This window comes from Anguilla rostrata, chromosome 4, assembly GCF_018555375.3.
Source record: "Anguilla rostrata isolate EN2019 chromosome 4, ASM1855537v3, whole genome shotgun sequence".
Classification (NCBI taxonomy): domain Eukaryota; kingdom Metazoa; phylum Chordata; class Actinopteri; order Anguilliformes; family Anguillidae; genus Anguilla; species Anguilla rostrata.
Window position 1 is genome coordinate 52636770 of NC_057936.1, and position 21292 is coordinate 52658061.

Sequence of the window (21292 nt, forward strand, 5' to 3'; positions counted from 1 at the left end):
CACTTTTTATCTATATCCCCTGTCTGTCTCATTTCTGCTATTGGCAAATGTGCCAATAGCAGAAACACTTGTGATTTATCATGCAGGGAATTCAGGGAAATGGAATGCCATGAAACATGATGCCAAACACCAGGCCTAGTGCAAGTCTAGTGCTAATGTGCATTAAATTCCATTTAAAAATTCAGCACAGGTGTACAGCACAAGTTCAGCTAATTCACAGCAACATCTTCAAAGCTCTGTGCCTGTATAGGTATGTGATTCCAACTGCGGGAAATCCCAGAGGTAGATTCCAAATGAGAGGGCATTCCTAAAATATAATGTAACACTGAATTCAACAGTATCAATATTTAGACAAAAATATGAACACGCTAACTTTAATCAACCATTAAATTTAGCTTATTCGTAGTGCATGTCTATCTGGATCATTTGGACTGGCAGCTGAATTTAATAAATTATATCAGCCATATATGTATTAGCTGTTCTACTGTAGCACTTTTTAATCAAACATTGAATCAATTATTCTGACAAGTCACTAATGAATAAATTTTAGAAGCAGCATACAGTTTTCCAAGAAGTGCACTACAGAACAGCAAGTCAAAAAATGTTTAAATGCAAATTGTCCACCAGGCAATGACGGTTATCGGCAGCACAATGGAACGACATACTGTCTGACATAATGTCTCTCTATTGCAAAAGGTCACAAGCAGGTTGCAGAAGGTCAAGGTCTTGAGACATGCACGGGAAGTTGTCTAGACTGACATTTGACTTGTGTTGTAAAGCACTGAGGCACACAACCATCCTGTGGAAGATCACAGAACTTACCACAGATCATTGGGAAAATGACAAAGCACCTTGATGATCCGTGCGTCCATGTGACAGGGCTCGGTTTGCGAGAGACAAATCAGGGCAATTAGAGAATCAAGGCTATTGGTTAAATAGGCACACACACCTGGATTGTGTTACAAATCAGTCCAGGATTTAAAAGTGTGCTTCTTTCCACAGTAGGCATCCGAGACCGGGTTTCCCCCACGACGGTGAGAGAGGGAGACGTGGTTTTAGTTTGTGGTTTTAGTTTTTTTATTTTTACCCAGATCCCGTGAGGGTGATGGGTAAATCCTTTTCGTTTGCTTATTTTCATGGGAGGAAAACTCTCTCTCTCTCTCTCTCTCTCTCTCTCTCTCTATCTCTCTCTCTCTCTTTAAATAAAAACTTGGAGTAATCTCCCAGTGTCCAGCTCCTGTCCCTACCAGGGTGTTCACGGCATGTGACAGTCCAACAGAGCATGGATACTATAGTAGCGTGAAAAATATAGAAATATTTAAAAACTGAATTTGAATCTAAGAATCAAAGAATCGAGAGCACAATGACATGAAAGAATGAAGTTGACTTTAGTGCAGTTATATTTTCTTCTTTCACTTACCACTGCATTATTAATGCATCATACGCACAGGCTTTGACAGCCACTCCAAACCCACACTCAGCACATAAAAGGCGCTCATTTGACACACTACAGTCAGCCATTGCCTATTATGATGTGTCAGTTGTAGCAGGCAAGACTCCAAAGCAGCAGTAATTAGCAAACTGAGGAAACTGTGAATCTCTAAATTAATTAATTTCACTGATGGGGGCACTCCATAAATAGTGCCCAGTGTCATTACCGTCTTGCTCTGCAGTCTAGATTTTCAGGACCTCTGGATAACTAGGCTCAGAGCAATTGCTCTATCATATCCTTTAGAACATACAGTAGTCATGGCGATGCCATGCTTTCATTGATTTTTATTTTTATCTTTTTTATTTCAGTACTTATAGAGCATGCTTGAAAAGCAACACTTTTTAATGATTTTTTTGTGGGTCTTTCATTTTTCTTTACAATTATTTTCTTTATGATTCCCTTTAAACCCTCCTAGATTTAGTGTTACTTTAAAGATATCTCAGAATGTGGAGTACATCTGGTTTTTGCCCAGTGGTGTCATAATACACCGATGACTCATTCAGTTTGTCAAAGACAGGTGGATTTACACAGGATGAATAGTGATCTATTCTATATCTTTCTTTCTACTACTGTCACCTCATTTTCCAAGACTGCAGCGCATCATTTTGCATTGATGTGGGCAGGACAGAGAAGATATTAATTGAAATTCCAATTGGAGATTTAAGCAAGTAGAACAGAGCTTTTCAAAGATAAATGTATTTTCTCTGGTTTAACGCAAAACACCTGCATCTTACATCTGCATACCCATGTAGTTGGGTTTATGTTTCTGTATGTACAGAGATTCATAAACAAGAAATGTGCATTAAATTCTCTTTTACCAACTGTATAGTATTTTATGAAAAGTATTGCTTACAGTTTACATTTGGAAATTAAGTTACTGAAAACATGAAGTTGTTATCATTGCATTATAATTAGAGCCCAGTTAAAACACAGCCATAAAAAGATTCAAGGGAAATGTATTTCAGTTACTTGAACACAATACAGGTATATCATCAAGCAAGTAAATTTAATTGTGAATCAGTTCAGATAAATCCACCTAGTCTTGTGGTTAGTTTAGACACTATAGGAATGCATCCATTTGTACTTTGAACAGGTTTTTTCTTTTTTTCTGAGGCAAACTTAGTATCTTAACAGTGTTTATATTTCACCATCCATCTGGTCCAGTTTGTAACGCTTGGGGAAATGTGGATATCTCTGAACTATAACTGATACTGTAACTATTGCTCATATAGTAGGACTTTATTATCTCCTAGTGTTTATTTATCCCCAGTAAGCATATTGTTTCTGTCTCAGAAAACAATTTGCTTACAAACCAAACATGCAAGCAGGAAGGCCCTGCTTCAAGATATCAGGATTTCTCTATACAGAGTTTGTACACATCCTCTGACACCAAAACCCCAAAAAAACCACCAACAAAATGGAGAAAAAAATGGAATTGCAATTCTTGTACAGTACACAAACAGATTAAGAAAATCTCCAACGCTCAATACAAAATCTCCTTTGAGTTTGTTCGAGGTTATATAGTGCATCACCAGTGCAATTTGAAAATTACTAAACTCACTCAACAAGTATTCCTGAACAAAATATGTAATGCTTTGGCAGTCAAAGTTTTGGATATAATGTATCAGGAAGCACCCTTACTCCAATAATTGGTCAATTCTGAAATATGATCATAACATCCAAACAAAATGCAGCAAAGATACATGAAGTATGTTCGTAGGTGGTCCAGTACTCTAGGAAAAGCAGAGGCTTTCTCCCTTGTAGGCAGTCAGTGTTGATAAATATAGTGCTATTCCAGTGAGTCTGGTCAGCCAGCTCAGAATATATTGCTTCCCTGTTATGACAATTCATACAAGAAGACATGGAGAGTGTTAACAGTGACTCGCCAGAAAGGATTCGTACCATCTTTATCAAAGTACTGTCTATTCGCTTTATGGTGCGGTTGGCGTGTTTAAAAGGTAAGCGTTGCTTTCTCGCTGGAGGGACGAGGGAGGTTTCAGGTGTCACACAAGTACTTAATCTCAGTGATTGTCCTGCTATTGCTGCCTCTTCACAGTCTGTGTGAGGAGCGATTCTGCATCCAGTAATGGAAACAGAAACACTGTTATATCTTCACATGCTTCATTGTGTCCAAGGCTACACTGTATTTGGGGACGCAATGAACCGCACTGCACATCGCACACGACAATATTTTTGTGTGCAGAGGATTACCAGTCAAATATTCAACAAAGTCTCAAAGGAACAGAGTCTATTTATCCTGAGCTGTGACAAACAGGGATGAGGTCCCATATTATCTACAAGGTCAGCCCGATTTCAGGGCTGAAAGGCGGTGTCGTACTGAAGGAGAGTGCCTCGTCTGGAGAGTCCTATTCTCCGCCTTATCGCAGTGCGAACACACTTGTTTAGACAAAGGAGACAAAAACAGGCCCAAATTCTTTTTCTTTCGACAGCTTTGGTGCCATTGCCGAGATAACGTCCCGCAATTCTCACGCTGTGATAACTACATTGCGGAGCAACACTGGAAACAATACCACTTTATCTCCTATACTTACAAATGGATAAGCATTAGCCTATATTGGACAGATATTGGATAGAATGCAAAAAAAGGAAAAATCGTGAATATTCACTTCCAGTCAGTCTTACTGAAGAATGTATTTAAAGTGCCAAAGGCCAATACCTTTTTTGTCTTCTGACATCTTAATCCATCTATAAAAACACTAAAAATTGAATTTTGCTTCAGAAAAAATTGAGGTACTCCAGATAGGAAGTGGATTGTGCCACACTCGATCAAGGATTGTACTGCAGGGTTTGGTTCATACACATGAGTCACACAGCCCAGATGTCACAGTCACAGTGCACTGTGTCCAATGGCTGAAGCAATTAATGACCTCAAGGAATAACTTCCTCAAAGGATGTCTGAGCGTGACATAAATGATAAAGAGCAATTATGTGCAGCTTGCTGTGATCAAACAACCTTGCTGCTCATTAACTTTTCTCATACAGACGGGCTTATGGCTGTTTAAAAACACTGTATTGCTCAATGGTGCAGAAATCCAAAGAAAAAATACACAATTCCCATTCAAAAGTCAGTATATGCATGCAGAACAATGTACGTATTTACAGTATAATAGACAGCTGGTTAATCTCACGGCTATTTCTATGTAACCACCTAGTTGGCTAACAATATTAGCTAATATGCAAGATGTTACTATTTAGGTAAGTTTTTAAATGTTTCTCAATTGCTGACTAGGCATTTTCTTTTATGCTGGCATCTTTATAGTAAGCCCTGCTGTAAGCACACAGGAATACTCCAGAACCATACTTAACTAAAACAGCTCAACAAAAAATTGATCATTATAGTTTTCTGAGTGGTCAACGCCAGCAACTGTGGCTTTGCTACAGGATTTGGAGCAGGACTGTCTCAGACAAATGTTACCATAGCAATGGAGAAAGCAATCAGTTCAATCTTTTTTCATTCAGAATTACATGGTCAGTGAGCTCTGTTTCAATAACCGTCGCAGTGACCATGGATCTAAGGTCGAATAGTATAGCGAAAACTGAAAGTCACTGACCAGCGATGTAGGTAGTAACAGTGAAGGTCACCCAAGGAAGTATAAACCAGCCTTGACATCTACCAATTATATGTAAAAAAAATAAATAAAAAATTTAAGAGCTACCGATCTTTTAAGAAAGACCAGCTATGTCCATGCACCTGAAATAAGGGAACACTGAGGCATGAAATAAGCATGTCCATACAAGCCCTAATTTTAAATGCACTGGAGTAGCAACAAGTAAACCTATTAGTGCTCACTGGATTAACTAATAACATAAAATTAGCACAAGCAACCCAGGAATAAGCATATACTGTACTGTACACAACCATAACACTGCTCAGGAATAGAATGCCAACACTGCATGACTGGAGTGGCTGCTGATATGCCTACAAGCCAAATTCTCAAGTTTCTCTGCTCATTTTCCCCTCTACTATACTTCCTCAGCCAACTGATCACACTTTCCTTCCACCCACCATGAGGCAAGACATTCACAAATTACCCTCATGGTCTCCTGTCATCTCCTCCCACCCCTCGCTAAGTCATCCATTTTTCAGGAATAAGAAAACTGAATCTCCTCATTTCTGGTGGTTTTCTGGATTCGAAATCCATTCGGAACCTGCTAACTGTTCATTCACCTTTCGGATACTTGCAACGCTACTTGTCGAATGTGCGTGTGCACTGTGACACAGGGGCTCACTTGGGAACTGGATCCACAGGAGCCGCTGACCTCCATGCTCTGCCCTGTCTGCCCATAACGGACAGATCCGTTTCCAGCTCACAGCATCCCAGAGCAAAAGCCAGCTGTGCTTTGTGGAACGGGTGCCATGGAAACCATTACTCAGTCCTGCATGACCACTTCTCAGTAAACAAGAGGAGGGCTCATTGAGATGGGACCAAGGCCACCGCCACAGGAACCTTTAGCATAAGACGGAACCCTTAGCTCCGGCACCATTTCCTCCTGTTTCACCTGGACAACAGGCTCTGGGAATTTCTTGTTCTAAGGCTTCACGAGTCTGCCACATAGCCGAACCAACCCGGAGTGGAGGAGTTTGCAGCGTCCTCTTCAAAAACGCAGTCCCTTTGGCATGAGTCATGAGATAAATTACAACTATGAGATATTATGATAATAATAATAAAAATAAAATAAAAAATAATAATAATAATCATAATAATAATAATAATAATACATTTATTTTATATAGCGCTTTTCATGGTCTCAAAGACGCTTTACAAAACATGGTACATACATACATACATACAAATTAGGACTTATGGCTTTGCCTCATCCCTTACTTTTTCCTCTCACTGCCTACCTTTGAAGCTCACAGATCAATGGAGAAATTAATTCATTAAAAATGAATAAGAAATGGAATTAGCAGAAATGCCCGCGGTGTTCACTCGCCCTCCATGAAGGGATACCCCTGCTGGCTTGACCGCAGAGCTAGCGGCTGGGGCTCACGGATGGGGAATCTCTTATTCACCAGGACGAGCAGACCACCTCCAGACAGCAGGCGTGACTATACTTTCAAATCCTGGCCAGCAATTAGGCCTTGTAGTAGGCGTCCCGTTGTGCTGCAAGCAAGGCACGGTAAAATCAGAGGGAGGGCCTCTATTCTGCCTAAAAACACTGAAAGGAAGTCGTCATAAGCCATGTATTCAACAAATTTATCTAACCTTGTTTATAATAATGACGTGTCTTATGCACCGAAACTGTCACAGGTGGAGTAGACAACATGTGTAATGATATTACGCAGGGCTGGCAGGTGAAATACCTGGGCCCAGGACAAAATTATATTATCATTTTACTCCTTGGCGCGGGACAATAATATTTACAATTTCATATACCGTTGCCCCCCCCCGCCTCCAGGGCCCAGGACTTACTGGTGGTCCCCCTCTGATGGCAAATCTGATATTATGCACACACTCACCATCACTTATAATACTTGCAAAGGGAAAACAGAAACACGTGCATGTGTTTGCAGATAACTGTGTGAAATGTTTGTGCAAAAACATGCACATAATTTGTAGAAAATGTCTCATTTGTGATCCCATTTCGGTCATTGGAAATTTCCTTTCTCAAGGTCTACACATGAAGCTGTAAGATTTCAGCAGAATGCTTTTTCACCGGTTTCTTCTCTGCTGCCTCACCTCCACTGCACAAAATTGAGCTGCCATTCAGAGTAGTAATTGCCAAACAGCTTTGACACAAGGCCTCATACTGCTTTGGGATTCATGTGCTACCGCTTGGAAGATCTAAAAATATCACACCGTGTGAAAAGTGTACTTTCCTCTAAAGGTAAGCATTGTTAAAACAGAGTTTAGTGTTTTGGGCTATTTATCAACCAAAAGAGTATTTTATGCCAAAGAGCTGAGGATCTACTGTGAGAATAATTGCCATTGTGTTATGTACTGTTTATTACATGGTATTTAGTGGTATCACATCTCAGACCAAAATGACCAAACAATGTAAAAATACAATTTGATTATAATGCAATCACATTATGCGTGTATCTATTGTGGGCTTGAATAAAAGTCACCAGAACTCCAGCTTTACCACTCTCTTGGGAGTCAAATATTCTTATTATTATTATTATTGTTGTTGTTCACTCCTTAACATAGAACATCTTTTTAGATTACTGCAACTTATTGTTTCCTGTCCTGTACCACTACACCACACACTTAGAATGCTGTTGTTCAGCTTCTCAAAATATACCTGTCTTCTCCATCCTTGTCTCTCTTTACTGGCTTCCAACTGTAACTCACATCAAATCCGAGACCCAGGAGCAAGCCTACTTTACAGAAGAGGGCACTGCTCTGTATGGCTCATATCTATCGTTGCACTGCACTCCCCTGCACAGGCTCTCCACTTGGGAAAGTGCTAAACTGACAGCTTCTTCTCCCTGTGCCCATACCTCAAACTTTTCTTTTCCCTCATAGGCCCCCCAGTGGTGGATCAAGCTACCTGCAACCCTCAAAATGAGAGAACTGTTAACTAAACACCTCTGAAGGCTGTACCTACTTTCCCACCACTTCACTATATCCAACACCCCAGCAACACACCTCTGCAAAACCACGTTTCCCATAACCACTGTGCATCCTGCAGAGAAATACGAGTCAGAATCTGATCACTAAACACATAAAAGGAATGTGATGCAATCTAAATGAGATCTTTCAGACAATAGCTTTTAGATGCTCATATTAACTTGTGGTAGATTGAGTAGTTTGAGTTAACCTCATTTAATTCTTTAAGTTTTCCCATCACAGGGGTTTTCAGGAACCTAATCCCAGTGGTTGTCCAGGGACGACAGTAGCTGACAAGGAGCCAATGATCTACTATGCTAGAATGGATAGTGTGTGTAAATGTTTTTTTTTTTTTTTTTCAGTTGAACAGTTACAGTAGCAACCAGTTATATCAAAATGACCTAGTCATTATGAGCATTACAGAGAAAGCGAGAGAGAGAGAGAGAGAGAGAGAGAGAGAGAGAGAGAGAGAGAGAGAGAGAGAGAGAATTCACCCAAGAAACAATTACCGCGGAGGGGATGGCCACGTCTTCACACTTAAACAGATGGAGAAGATAAAGGCCAGACTCCACTGGCACACCTGGAATGAATATGTATCATTCTGCTGATTCATTTTACTCACCTCACTGATCTGTATATGCATTTGCGTGGACCTGTGTTTGGTGCTTTGGTCGTGTTCAGCTGCTTGCTGCTGCTGATTCTAATCGCCTTACAGCATGTTAGTCATGATGTTGTCTCTTACCAAGCCATTATTATAAATATGAATATGTTATTGCTCTGCTTGGTTAAACAATGATTCATTAAAAAAAAAAAGCAATTTACCTTTTGTTATCATTCATCAGATCACAGTCATTCAAACTGTTCTGGAAAACTGAGACGGAGCTCACACTGCACTACGAACAACCATGCATTCAGAGGCTACATCTACTAAATCAAAGAGCTTAACTAGAGTATGATGTCTGATGTCATCCATCAGGACAATGTAGTTCTCTGTAGTTCCAGACTGTTTCTTGTCATAGCTGGTAGTTTCCTGCCAAGAAAACATTACTGACAGAAACATATATTTGACCATATCGAGGTAAAACCATGCTTTGTAAGAGATGCAACATATTTGTATCATGCATGTAGAACAGTATGACTTAGATCAAACAAAGTATTTGTAAAGCAGTAATTCACGATACACAGGATATTAAGGCTTAATGTCACTAACTAGTTAGCATTTCAACTTTCTTGTTTTAATTTTAATGCCAGGCAGAGATTAATTCCTGCTACTTTTATGCCTGTTGTTAATTAGGGTGATCTGTTGTACATGAATGCCTCAACTCCCTGCCTTCATACGTTAGATACTGTGTACTGTATCATGGGCCTTTGAGATACATTTCGGATTGCAAAGCCCTAACTCATCGTTGCACTCCATATTCTACACTTAACTGGCCTGCTCTGTCCATACGAAGGCTTAGTCATTGGTGTGTTTTTATTTATAAAGCCATTTAAGGATCTAGCAAGGCAGCTATTGAACTGGGTTTGCAGCATTTTAGGATTCATGAATTCAGTAACATCTATAAAGCTCTTAGGAGTTTCTCTCACAGTCAGAAAGCAATGGGTGGTGATTACAGAGATAACGACAAGTTGTCGCAATATGTTCCTATGGGTCACAATGTGTTACACTATCTTTCTTCCAGAGGTGAAAACTTAAGACATAAAACAGAAAGCAGGAATTTATATGTTCTTGTTTCTTTAAAGGCTTTTAGACTATGCCAATCCCATAATCCAGAGGTGATGACAGGGGACCACGCAACACACAATATTTAAAACACAAAACCCACATAACAGAATGGAAGAAAAAGAAGCATTGTTGACATAAACAATGCTAATTGTGATTAGCCTTTACACTACTGTGTTTTGCTTCATTGTAAGGATATAAGAGTGTACAAATTACTTAAAGTATAATTTGTACACCCTGAGGCTCAAACAGTAGAACATTATTTATCACAGCACTGTGTTAAACTTGTCACATTGAACTGGAATTCATTTAGTGGCTAACAACACAGCTCTTACTCATTTTATTAAGATTTTTCCAACGAAGTAACGACTGTTTTTATTCATTTTGGTGAACACTGAGCTTGCAATTAAGTGTGAGCCAAGGACCCATTTTGATTGAATCCTGGGGTTAGCAGTGCCCTTGACGTTTGTATCTTAGAAATATTAAGTCTAAATTATGAAGGTGAAAGTTTAAATACGTAAGAGAAAAGTAGTGTAACATAGCACACAGAAAGTTAATACAGGCCACTTCAAGAGGAACGCTTAAGCCGAAAACCCCACCCGAAACGCAGAGATGAATTATTCATGCTTCAGGAAATTATGATCATTGGCTCTTAAAACGCAGGCTTCCTTTGATGCTCAATTAGCCTTTTGAGACCTTGACAGCCAAACCAATTATTAATCTGCATGGCAAAATTGGTGACAGGTATGAACAGAGCAGTGACTGGAGACATATAGTTATTAAGTCCTTATTGGAAATGCTAAAGCAGTCCATTTGGTAAAATGTACCATTTAAATAATCAATGATAATTACAGCACTGCACACCATACTGTGATTTTTACAACAATCTGCGGGCTTGGCGACCTGGCCTCACAACCATTATTCACCATCCACATATGCCTGAGAGCCACGACCTAATCGTTGGTTGGACAACAGTGGCCTGCAAAGTTCAAACGCAGTTCTACGCACATCTCTAACTGAAACAGTTGTCATCCAGAGGAGGCTGCATCCCAATGAATTGGAATGGATACAACAAAAAAAAATCTACAAAATTAAAAAAATGTCTAATGTATAATGCTATAAAAGAAAAACATAGATTACATTTTTTTTATTCTATAAATTAAATACAGCATGCCAGAATTCAGCGGGTGAGTTTCAAGGATGAGAGACAGCACCTGGGTTTAATTACTTGTAACTAGCTAGATAGCTGATGTATAAAACCATTTTTTATTATATTAATTTATCCGGCCTTTTAGGAGTCTATTAAATAACCTGCAGAACGTTTTTTTTTAAACACAATCAAAGATGTACTATGATCTAAGCTGGTGATCTAAGCTAAATTTGCCAACCAAGATATGATGTCACACTAAGCCCCTGAGAGCAGGTCCTCTTTCAGATGAAAGGGTGATAATGGCGAGGGGCAACATAAGACAAAGCTTTGCAAAAATCAGCCATTCCACACATCAGCAGAACCAGCATTAGAACATCACAACAGTAATTCTTCATCCCGCAATACACACTGGACACTACAGCAACTTGCACATAGATGTGCTGTCAGATTATTTTGTTTGTTATATCTAGGAAGCTAGGGCTGCCCAAGCTTAGATGTTGTTTTTCCACATAAGTATAATTTTTGCCATGGGTACATCCCGCTCCTCCTCCCACCCACAAACACACACGCACACACACAGACACAAACAAACACACACATACGCGCACACACACACACATGCACGCACACGCACACACACACACACAGACTCACACTCACACACACGCACACACACACACACACAAACCTGAAGGTTAGCACCCTCATTACTGGGCCACCCTCCCTTGACTACTCATCCAGCAGGTGTCTGCTGTCAGAGACGGTGGAAATGGCTGCCAGTCAGATGACTGCACGATGACAAACGATGATGCAGAGAAAGGCAGAGGAGGGGAAGCAGCAGCCTCCTCTAACACTGCGCTCCCAGGAGAGCCTTTCCCGCATGTAGCAGATCATCCGCCAGAGTTCCAGCGACCAAGAAGGGTCCTGGACCAAACGATGCCACATAATGCAGCTGCCCAGGGAGCAATTAATAGAAAATGCTCAATCATGTTCCAACGCTATTTGTCAAGTGGCTAAATATCTCCTGCTTGTTCAATACTCAATGACTGCACTTAGTGCTTTGAATGGCAACTGTAGTACTGTATAATGCATGTACAAATGAGAAGCTTCTTGTAGGCCACATAAAAATGAATCTTCAGACAGCTTTTTTCATCCAAATACCACAATAGTATGCCCACATATTTAATTTGTAGCCATTATTATAGAAGGAATTATTTACATTCATTTAGATTTTAGTAATATCATGAAATTCTGAGGGTCTAAAGGGGGTCTGACTTTCTCTGTGTGAATCTACCAGCAATATGACATCACCGCCTCTGACCTCATCCAAACTGTTCCAAAGACTTTCCCATCCAATTTCAATTTAATGTGCACCTGTGTGCCGCAAAATTATTTTCTTCACAAGGCAGCGCAAGTCTTTTGAAAGTAAATCCCTCCCAGCCAGAGCAGCAGCATACGATTCTACAGATAAGCCTGTTCATCGATGTGATTCTGGATCTCTTACAAATGCTCCCCCATGCCAGCAGCCAATCCTGATCTACAGCTGATGTCTCCTCATACCAGATATAAAAGACCTTCTCTGGACAACACTCACCTCAGTGCCCATTAATACTGTTCTTTTGAAAAGGACGGAGCCTTTGACAATATTTAAATCACTACTGCAGATTTCAAGTACATTGGAGGGAAGGGGGTGATGGAATGCTATTTCTTTGCGAACCATTCCATTTTTCATACAACAGTCATTGCTTAACAGTTACAGTCTGATGTGCCCTTGTGCATTTCTCCCTCTACACATCCCCCACCATCCCACACCCACCCCCTCCCCCTGGAGGCTCCCAGTCCCCTCTGACCTCAGTCTTCGTATTGTCAATTCCAATGAAAGATGGACTGCTATTTACCTTGCATGCTATTAAGTCAGCTCAGATAGACTCACACAGCGTATTTTTCCTCTCTGTGTACAAAAAATGTTCTTGAAACTCCCTGCTCATCAAAAAGGATTTTAACAGACTCTTATTTTGTAGGCTGAGCAAATCCACAGAGATTTCAGGAGTTTCTCGGGGAAACTCACCAACAAATGCGTCAAAGTCTGGATAGCCCATAGGCTCAGATTGTATCCTGATTCTGTGCTGTGAACCCTCTCGAGATACAAGTAGACCCCTCAGACAGGATGTCAGGCCATAGCAAATCCACTCCCCAAAATATGCCAGTTTCTCTGAGAGAGGAACACAAATGAAATGAGCACCATTCTGAAAATCTAAGGCACAGCCAGACTAATTATATCTACAAAACTATAATGATTTATTCCATACATTTAGCCAACCTGTATGTATGGGTTTGTCCAGGTAAGGGCTGGACTTGCAGGTATCTAAGGCAAGCAGTTTCATTACCTTCCGAGAATTACTTTATTTTTTTCTTTATTTTTTCTACTTCATGGAAGCACAGCCAGCTGTGAGGCTGGATATACTTTGTGCAGTATTTAGTGCACCGGCCCATTTTATTTATTTTTATTTTATTTTTAGTGAACACAATTTTAGTAAATACAATCCAACCTTGCTACTGCACTGCTGCCGTACTGTACTTTTCCACAAATCTTACACTTCATCCAGTAGCGCATCCCTACCCAGTGGTGGCACTACTAGCCCTGCCCCAGCCTCATGGTTTTATACATGCTATTGTCTTTGGGGTATGAAAGATGCTGGACAACTTTTTCAATCACATATCACTAAAGGACCATGATGGATCTGTAGCTAACAGAGAATGATATTTTAGGGATAAATCCAATACCTCAGATTGTGTTTATATCCTCTAAATCCACATTTTAAAAGGTTCTGGCCTCAAAAAATCATAATTTATAAACAGAATGACATCACTGTCAAATTTAAGTTTAAGCGACAAATTTAAGGGCATGCTTAATGGCATCATACCTATATTCAGTTGTACAAGCACAAATGGCCTTTCTCTTGCTGCTATGATCAAACAAGCAAAACTATATCAGGATACAAGTTTGCCATGAAGAGATTCTGTAATTTGGAAGGTAATGACAAATAGTGAGCTACCATAAGCCATTTTCTATCTAGCTTTTATAGCTAATTAGTAAGCTAAATATGTTTCATATCTATTTATTTATTATATCTTTAAGATGTGAATGAAAGTGTTGACATTATTCACTCTCCGTTTTAAACATAGTTTGCATATAAATATTTCACAGTTTGCTAGTAGGCCACTAGCAGTAACAATGAGCAGCCATCATAAAGGCTATTAATATCCTTTTGCCTTCAGTAATAGAGAACTGACTACTTGGCTAACATCTAACTTATCAAGCTACAGTAGATAATTAAATTGTCTAGTATATATTTAATTCATATCTTTAAAAAATCCCTTTCATGTTCTCGTAGGTGCAAGTATCCAGTGTATTATACACGTCATTGAAAAAAAAATAGCAGCCACACAAACCTGAGGAGCATTAGTGCTAGAGTATCCCAGGAGCCAAGACTAGTTTATCTGCAGTAATATGTGCATAAAATGTCTATTAAGCACACAATGAGTAAAACAGCAAATAAAACAATACAATAAAAATAAACATAGAACACAAGAGAACATAGCTGGGAGATATGGTTTGCAAAATAATCCATGGTTAACAAACTTTGGGTCAGCCTGGTCAGAGATTTAACCAAAAACATTACAACTGTAATGCATGTATTTCTTTATAGCTATTATGTCTGCATTTAGCTGGTCAAAAATATTAATGCCCAGCATATGGTTGGTGAAGAAATGACCTTGTTAATTTCCAAAATATAAAAAGAGAAGATTAAGATGTACTAATCTCTTAAAACCTTTGGAGAAGGAAAAGAGATTAAGACAACATAGAATTGAGTCTGTAGTCAGTGTTCACTGTATTTAGCAATGTGGTAACTATGCAACCTAGTCAAGGTCAACATTTCCCTGGAAACATTTGTACTGAATGAAGTGCCCATGGAAAAGAAAATGTATGCCACATTGCCATTTCACTCTTTTCACTGGCTATTTTTGCAAACATGCTGCAAGGTGACAAGACTCTTAACACGGTCACACACACACATACGTGATTGAACACGTATATTGAATTTAAGTGTTTTCGACAAATACTGCAGGCAAACATAAAACTATTTGCAAATTTACAAACAAATCTGAAAAGTAGACTATCCTTAAATGTACCTGTTCTGTGCAAGATCCAATAATAAAAAATAAAAAAACATTTTTTTTTTTAAATTTACCATTCAAGGTGCACCATAACATTATCAAGCAACATACATTTGCAACAAATATTCAGATATTCATGAAATCAAAAATCATCCCTACGTACTTGTAGAATTAAAGCAGTTGACTCATGAGCAATAGAGTTAAAGCGCTGGACTGATGAGCATTTACACTGGTTATGGTCTGTCAATCTGTTGCTGGGAAGCCTTCAGTATTGGGATCAGGAAGATTTAGATGAGTCAAAGTAGAACTGCAAACATTAAGACATTTAATAAGAAACAGTCACCACAAGACAGCCACAGGCAGAGCCCCCCCCCCCCCCACACACACACACACACACACAGTTCTAAAGTAGTAAAATCATTTGGAATGTGGATGCTTTTTAGGTGGTTGGGACCGAATGCAAACTAAAACAGAATTGCCAAACATGAATATCTGATTCTTACTGATATCAAAGATCACCCTAAGTGCAGGACCTTTTCAAAAAAGAATGTCTTTGATTTCTTGACCATTTTTGGCTATTCCTTTTGGAATTGTGTTTTAATTTGTTTTGTTTGCCAAGGAGTGTGATACTTTAGATGGCGTTCAGATAGTAAGAAATCTGCCTGGTACTTCAGCTACAGCCCAAAATAATTTAATATTGATTATGATAATAATTTACCCAGAGATCTGAAAATGAAGGGCATAAGCAAATGAAGCATCCAATAATCCATTGAGATGCAATCTGGGTAATGTCATTAGCTACTTCTCACATTTTTTGAACTTCACTGATTTGGTCATGATACATTTTGATCTTGAATACAAATGTCACATATTCAACTGACTTTTAAGCCATATTATGTCATATGTAGCTTGTTTGCCTCCTGTACAGAATATGGTACAATAAACCCATTCAATTCAACCATTTTGTCATCATTGCATGCTACAAATACTTGTCTGGTTCTCTGAAAAGATGGCTTGCTTATATGTGTGCTAAGAGGGCCGGCTCCTGTTCACCTAATACACATTTACATTACATTACATTATAGGCATTTAGCAGACGCTCTTATCCAGAGCGACTTACACAACTTTTTACATAGCACTTTACATTGTATCCATTTATACAGCTGGATATATACTGAAGCAACGCAGGTTAAGTACCTTGCTCAAGGGTACAACGGCAGTGTCCTTACCCGGGATTCGAACCTACGACCTTTCGGTTACGAGCGCAGTTCCTTACCCACTGTGCCACACTCCGTCCCCATACACCCATGTACTGTGAGTTAATACCTTGTTTCCTATTAGGGATGAGTTAGGGAACAATCATGCAAAACATGAGGTATGTTGCTGGGTAAAACCTGGGTAAAACGCATGGCACAGGTATGGTTGAGACTGAGGGACTGATGCTTTTTTTCCTTGGAGACACAGCTAAAGTTAACAGCTAAGTTTAATTGTTATGAATTAGCTAAACAATCTGTTCTGTAAAGAGAATGGCTAACAAGTAGGAAAAGACTCGCAATTACATAGTAGAACCATAGAATCTGAATCGCTCTCCAACTAGGGTCAATAAACAAAGACTTTGAAGCCGCAGTGAGTATGCCTACACACATTTGTATATGCAGCACCATGATCGGCTCTTGTTTAATTTCAACTGAGTTTGCCTTCTCCCACAGAAGAAGAGAGAAGGAGGGGTGAAGTAGCTGGCTAATGGAATGAGTACAAAACGTGCACCCAGTACTCGTGGGAGTTGTAGTATCATGTAGTATCACCACAAACTGACTTAACTATTTCAGATGCCTTTTGTAAACTAAAATAATTTTTAAAAATAAAAATGCTACCAAAAGTTCAAAGCAGCTAGTAAGAGTGTACAAGCTACATGGCATTGCCCAATTCTACCCGCATTTGGTGGGTGGCAGGTGTTAATGTCACACCCTAACTGATTCCTGCCAACCCATTATTGTGTGTGGCTGATTTAACTGCCTAACCCCAAGTAGCTCACTAGGTAGCACGCTTGTCCATGGGACCCTTGGACAAGTGACAGGCAGCGGTTCAAATCCCCCCCCTTGAACTCTGACAAATCGCTAACTCGTTGCACTGACTTTCTTGCTGAATTGCCTAAAAAATTCAAACTGCCTAATAGCCTAATCTTTGTGGTAAACTCATTCATATTTCTGAAATCCAAATAAAATAAACCCAACTGCGGACATTTTTACTTCAGGCATTTTGGACAAGTTTAATGTTAGCTACTGTACCTGTAAAACTGAATGTATAATGTCAGTAATGATGGCCCTGAAATGAAGCGTCGAAATCTGCGTTGTGATGGTAGGTAATGTTACCAGTCATATGGAAACTATGGCAAGACAATGACTTTTTCACGGCAGGTATATCGATTTTCATAAGTGAGAACAGTCAAATTGACCGCCATACTCATTTCTGTTAACTACTTTTTAACTAAGCTACTGTAGCTACCTTACAACACCACATTTCTAAATTAATGTTAGCTAGCCCTATAGCCTCAAACAATTAATAGGTCTGTCGAGTATACAGTGCCCCATTAAAAGCACTTCCATTTAAAAATATGACACTTTCATTTATGATTCATGGTAAAGAAAAAATCCATGCCTATGTGTTTCTTTCTGCTACAATGTATGTGTGTTTGCATATATTTATGTGTATGTATGTCTCTCCTGTAGCCTACATTTAGAATTACTATTATCACTTATAACAAACACAGTACAAAGTCATAACGACATTTTCAGCTAGAGAATTCTCTTTGAATTAGATGTTTGTTTTGTCCAAGCCTATACCAATGAGCCAAATGCAATTCATTTTAAGCTATAGAAATACACTGTCTATGGACTCGTTTTAGAAGCAACTATATGCATAGCGCACCATCCACATCTAGCTCACGTTAAAAGTTACAGTAAGCTAGGCTAATATAGCACTTCCAAAATGGCTTCATCACCATCGTAACTGCTTTTGAACACCTGAATTCTCACAAGCTAGTAGAGTATTCCTATGTGTTTAGGGTAGGCTATCAAAAATATAGAAAAACAACCATGGCAAATGTTTTTCTGCACATTTTAGGATTTCAGGAGGATCTCGATTTTTTACGGCAGGCTATGCCTTTTCAGGCTGTCTTAATAGTAATTTTAGGCCTAAAAGTGGTAATAACATGGGTTTTTATGTTAGTTATTCATAATTAAAGATAAAGTTAGCACAAATATAGTAGATATGTGTATTATTCATACATCATGTTTGAAAAAGGCTTACTTTTTTCTATTTTTTTATTTTATTCATTTATCTATTATTATTATTATTTTTTTTTTATTATTTATTTATTTATTTATTTATTTTTTTGCGAGGTCAATATTTGTTGTTAAATATAAACAACTACCTGATCATACATATTTTATTAGAGGTGCCTACTTTCATGCACATACTTCATACCTGCTTTATCACATGGGAAAAATATGACAAAACGAAATATAACATATATAAATATAACAAAAAAAAACACCTCAAGAATGTACAAATAAGTTTCTTAAAATATAAATATGTAAATGTACCCACCATTCTCTTTCACAGCATTACCAACAAAAATGATGGCAACCAGCAGCATTGTGCATGCCATAAAGCAGTTCAGAGCCATACTCATACACTCCTGTTCAAATGTGCAGTATGCAACGTCTGTCTAGTTCAAACGGACATGTAGAACAAGAAAACATTTTGTTTCACGTGCATTTTAGTTCAAACAATAAAAATAATGAGTAGTTTGATTCTGAGAATTACAATTTTTACAACATATGCCACTCATTGAAATACACTGTAGTCAAGGCATTGTGCAATACATACATTCAAAAAATAAAACTTAAAAATTGAGGACATCTGTTATTCTTTTGAGACCGCATATTTAACTGAGTGATTTTATTCCTCGCTTGCCATCCATAGGTTTCTTTAAACCTCATGCAGTACTACAGGCATGGCATATATTCCATTTTAGGAGAACTTTATTTGGGGAGGGGGCTTATTAGAAATTCTGAACTTGATCGATTCTGTGGGCGGAAGACGTGTGATATTCTGAGTGTTTCCGTCTCACCACCGATTCTACGTGCTATATAATATGTATATCCTGGGTGTTTCAGTCTCACCACCGGTTCTACATGCTAATTATTTTGCTGTCACCAGATACCCCCCGCAATACAATTAACGCCAAAAAATAAAGCGTCTAATAAATTATCAAAGGATGTTTCATGTTAACTTAACTCAACTACATAGGCACGCTGATGTTCCGTACCATTACAAAATAGTCCAAAATTCAACTGTATTTGCGATATTTCGTTGTTCGGCTAGACATCTAGCCAGCAGTGCATACTCGTTCTAAGTACAGAATGTATGTCGTGCCACAATTTAGGTGTAACTGCATAAAATAAAATGGTTGTTGCTCCCTGTTATCCAGATATCGCAGCAAAAACATTAAATTTCAAAACAGATTTATAAAAATATCGCACTCACGCAATGAGAATACTTCTATGGTACTGATGCAATGGCACTGGAGGCACTTTGTTAAATACCGTACGATAACGCACAAGCGTCCGTCACATAAACTGCGCCTCCAAAATGAACCTGCCTCCATCTAGCGAATGCTATCGATTCAAACACATTACAGATAGACCGAGGGTACGAAATGGAGATGCGCCTTCTTTCCCAGTCATTAATTATATACAAGCCAAATATACAGAATTTCATCTTACCTTAACCAAACGGCGCCCCTAACAGTAATGCCATAAGAACAATGCTTACGATATTGAAGCCAGCACAAAAACAGTTGCATTAAAAATGTAACTGATTCGAAATTTAGGTCAATAGGCAGGAAAGTCATACGTATTTGCTATGATGAAAACTGCTTTGGAGAATCTCTATCAAATAGGCTATTTGTACTCCACTTAACATACAGAGCTGTTACCTTTATTGCCTGCAACCAATCCCATCGTAAAGTCGTTTTAAACCTAGAACATGCACATGACATAAGGCTACTTCAACAACAGCAAAAACAAAAGGTCTGACAGGCATAAATATTGGCGCAGTTCTGTCGTCAGTCATTCTCTTTTTATTCTGTATACGGTTGTAGATGAGACAGAATAAAAGCAGCTGGAATGACATTGCACTTACCAAATGCAATCCTCGGGAACAATGCTTTCCTCGACTCCCCCAGCTATTACTGTCCGAAATTCAGTTAGAGTAGAATTGTGCTCTCATGCCCTGTTTGAGGTACAGAAATGGACCATTCGCTGGACGTTGGCCGAAAAAGGAAAATATGCATCCGCCGAGTAGGGGAAACAACTGACCTGCACGAGAGGGAGACTGGATGACTGCGGTGCGCACGGCTACAGAGGCAGCAGCTCTCGTGCTCAACTCCGGTCTGTACCAACCTCGTTGCCAGACAAGCACATCTAAGCACCTTGCATTTTGCGTCTGATGCTGCCAGGAGAACGCACAGCGACATCTCCTGGAAATGTTCTGTGAGTGATTTTTATTGCCTCACTCGACCAACGCCTGATGGACATTGACCCATGACTTTTAGTGTAAACATCAGAAATGACGCCTGCCTGTTGCGTGCCGTTGATATAATGCACAACGTCAGTGAAGCTCATTTTTATGTACATATGCCTATTCGTAGTTATTTGGCGTTTCATGGAAATGCTGTAGAAATGGAAATTGAACCTTTTTTAGGAGAGCAGCGGTAAAAAAAAATTTTTTTTTTAAGATATGGGTGATATTTTGCTTTAGTAAATATATTGTAACTCCATGCATTATATTGTTACCATGGCAGTAATGTATCACTCATTTTTTCACCAACATCTTAGTCAAAATATAGCTGTATATCAGTCTTAGGCACTCAGGGTTATACTAACTGACAACATGACAGAATCTGTCTTTATATAACTGTGACATTTCTTATATGTTCAATAAAACATTGTTAATGGTAAACAAGCTAGCAGTGGGTCAGTTTCCTTTGAGATGATGTTGTCTTGCATATCGATTCAGTTAGTTTGAGTGACCCACAGCTGTCAAAGCAGAGTTTTGTTGGTAATATCACTTTTTCCACCGACTTTGCTGAAAGCACAAATTCCCGA

At 39.0% G+C, this 21292-nt stretch overlaps 1 protein-coding gene across 5 annotated transcripts in view; it reads right to left on the reverse strand.

Annotated features, from left to right (window-relative positions):
• Positions 1-20594, reverse strand: part of ctnnd2a (catenin (cadherin-associated protein), delta 2a) — a 268642-nt gene extending 248048 nt beyond the window's left edge. For 4 of the 5 annotated variants that reach the window (XM_064333165.1, XM_064333164.1, XM_064333163.1 and 1 more), the window contains exon 1: positions 20328-20594. The gene's annotated coding sequence lies outside the window, so the exon portion shown is untranslated. The remainder of the gene's footprint in view (positions 1-20327) is intronic. The other variant, XM_064333162.1, reaches the window with a different exon arrangement.
• Between the last annotated feature and the right edge of the window lie 698 nt (positions 20595-21292).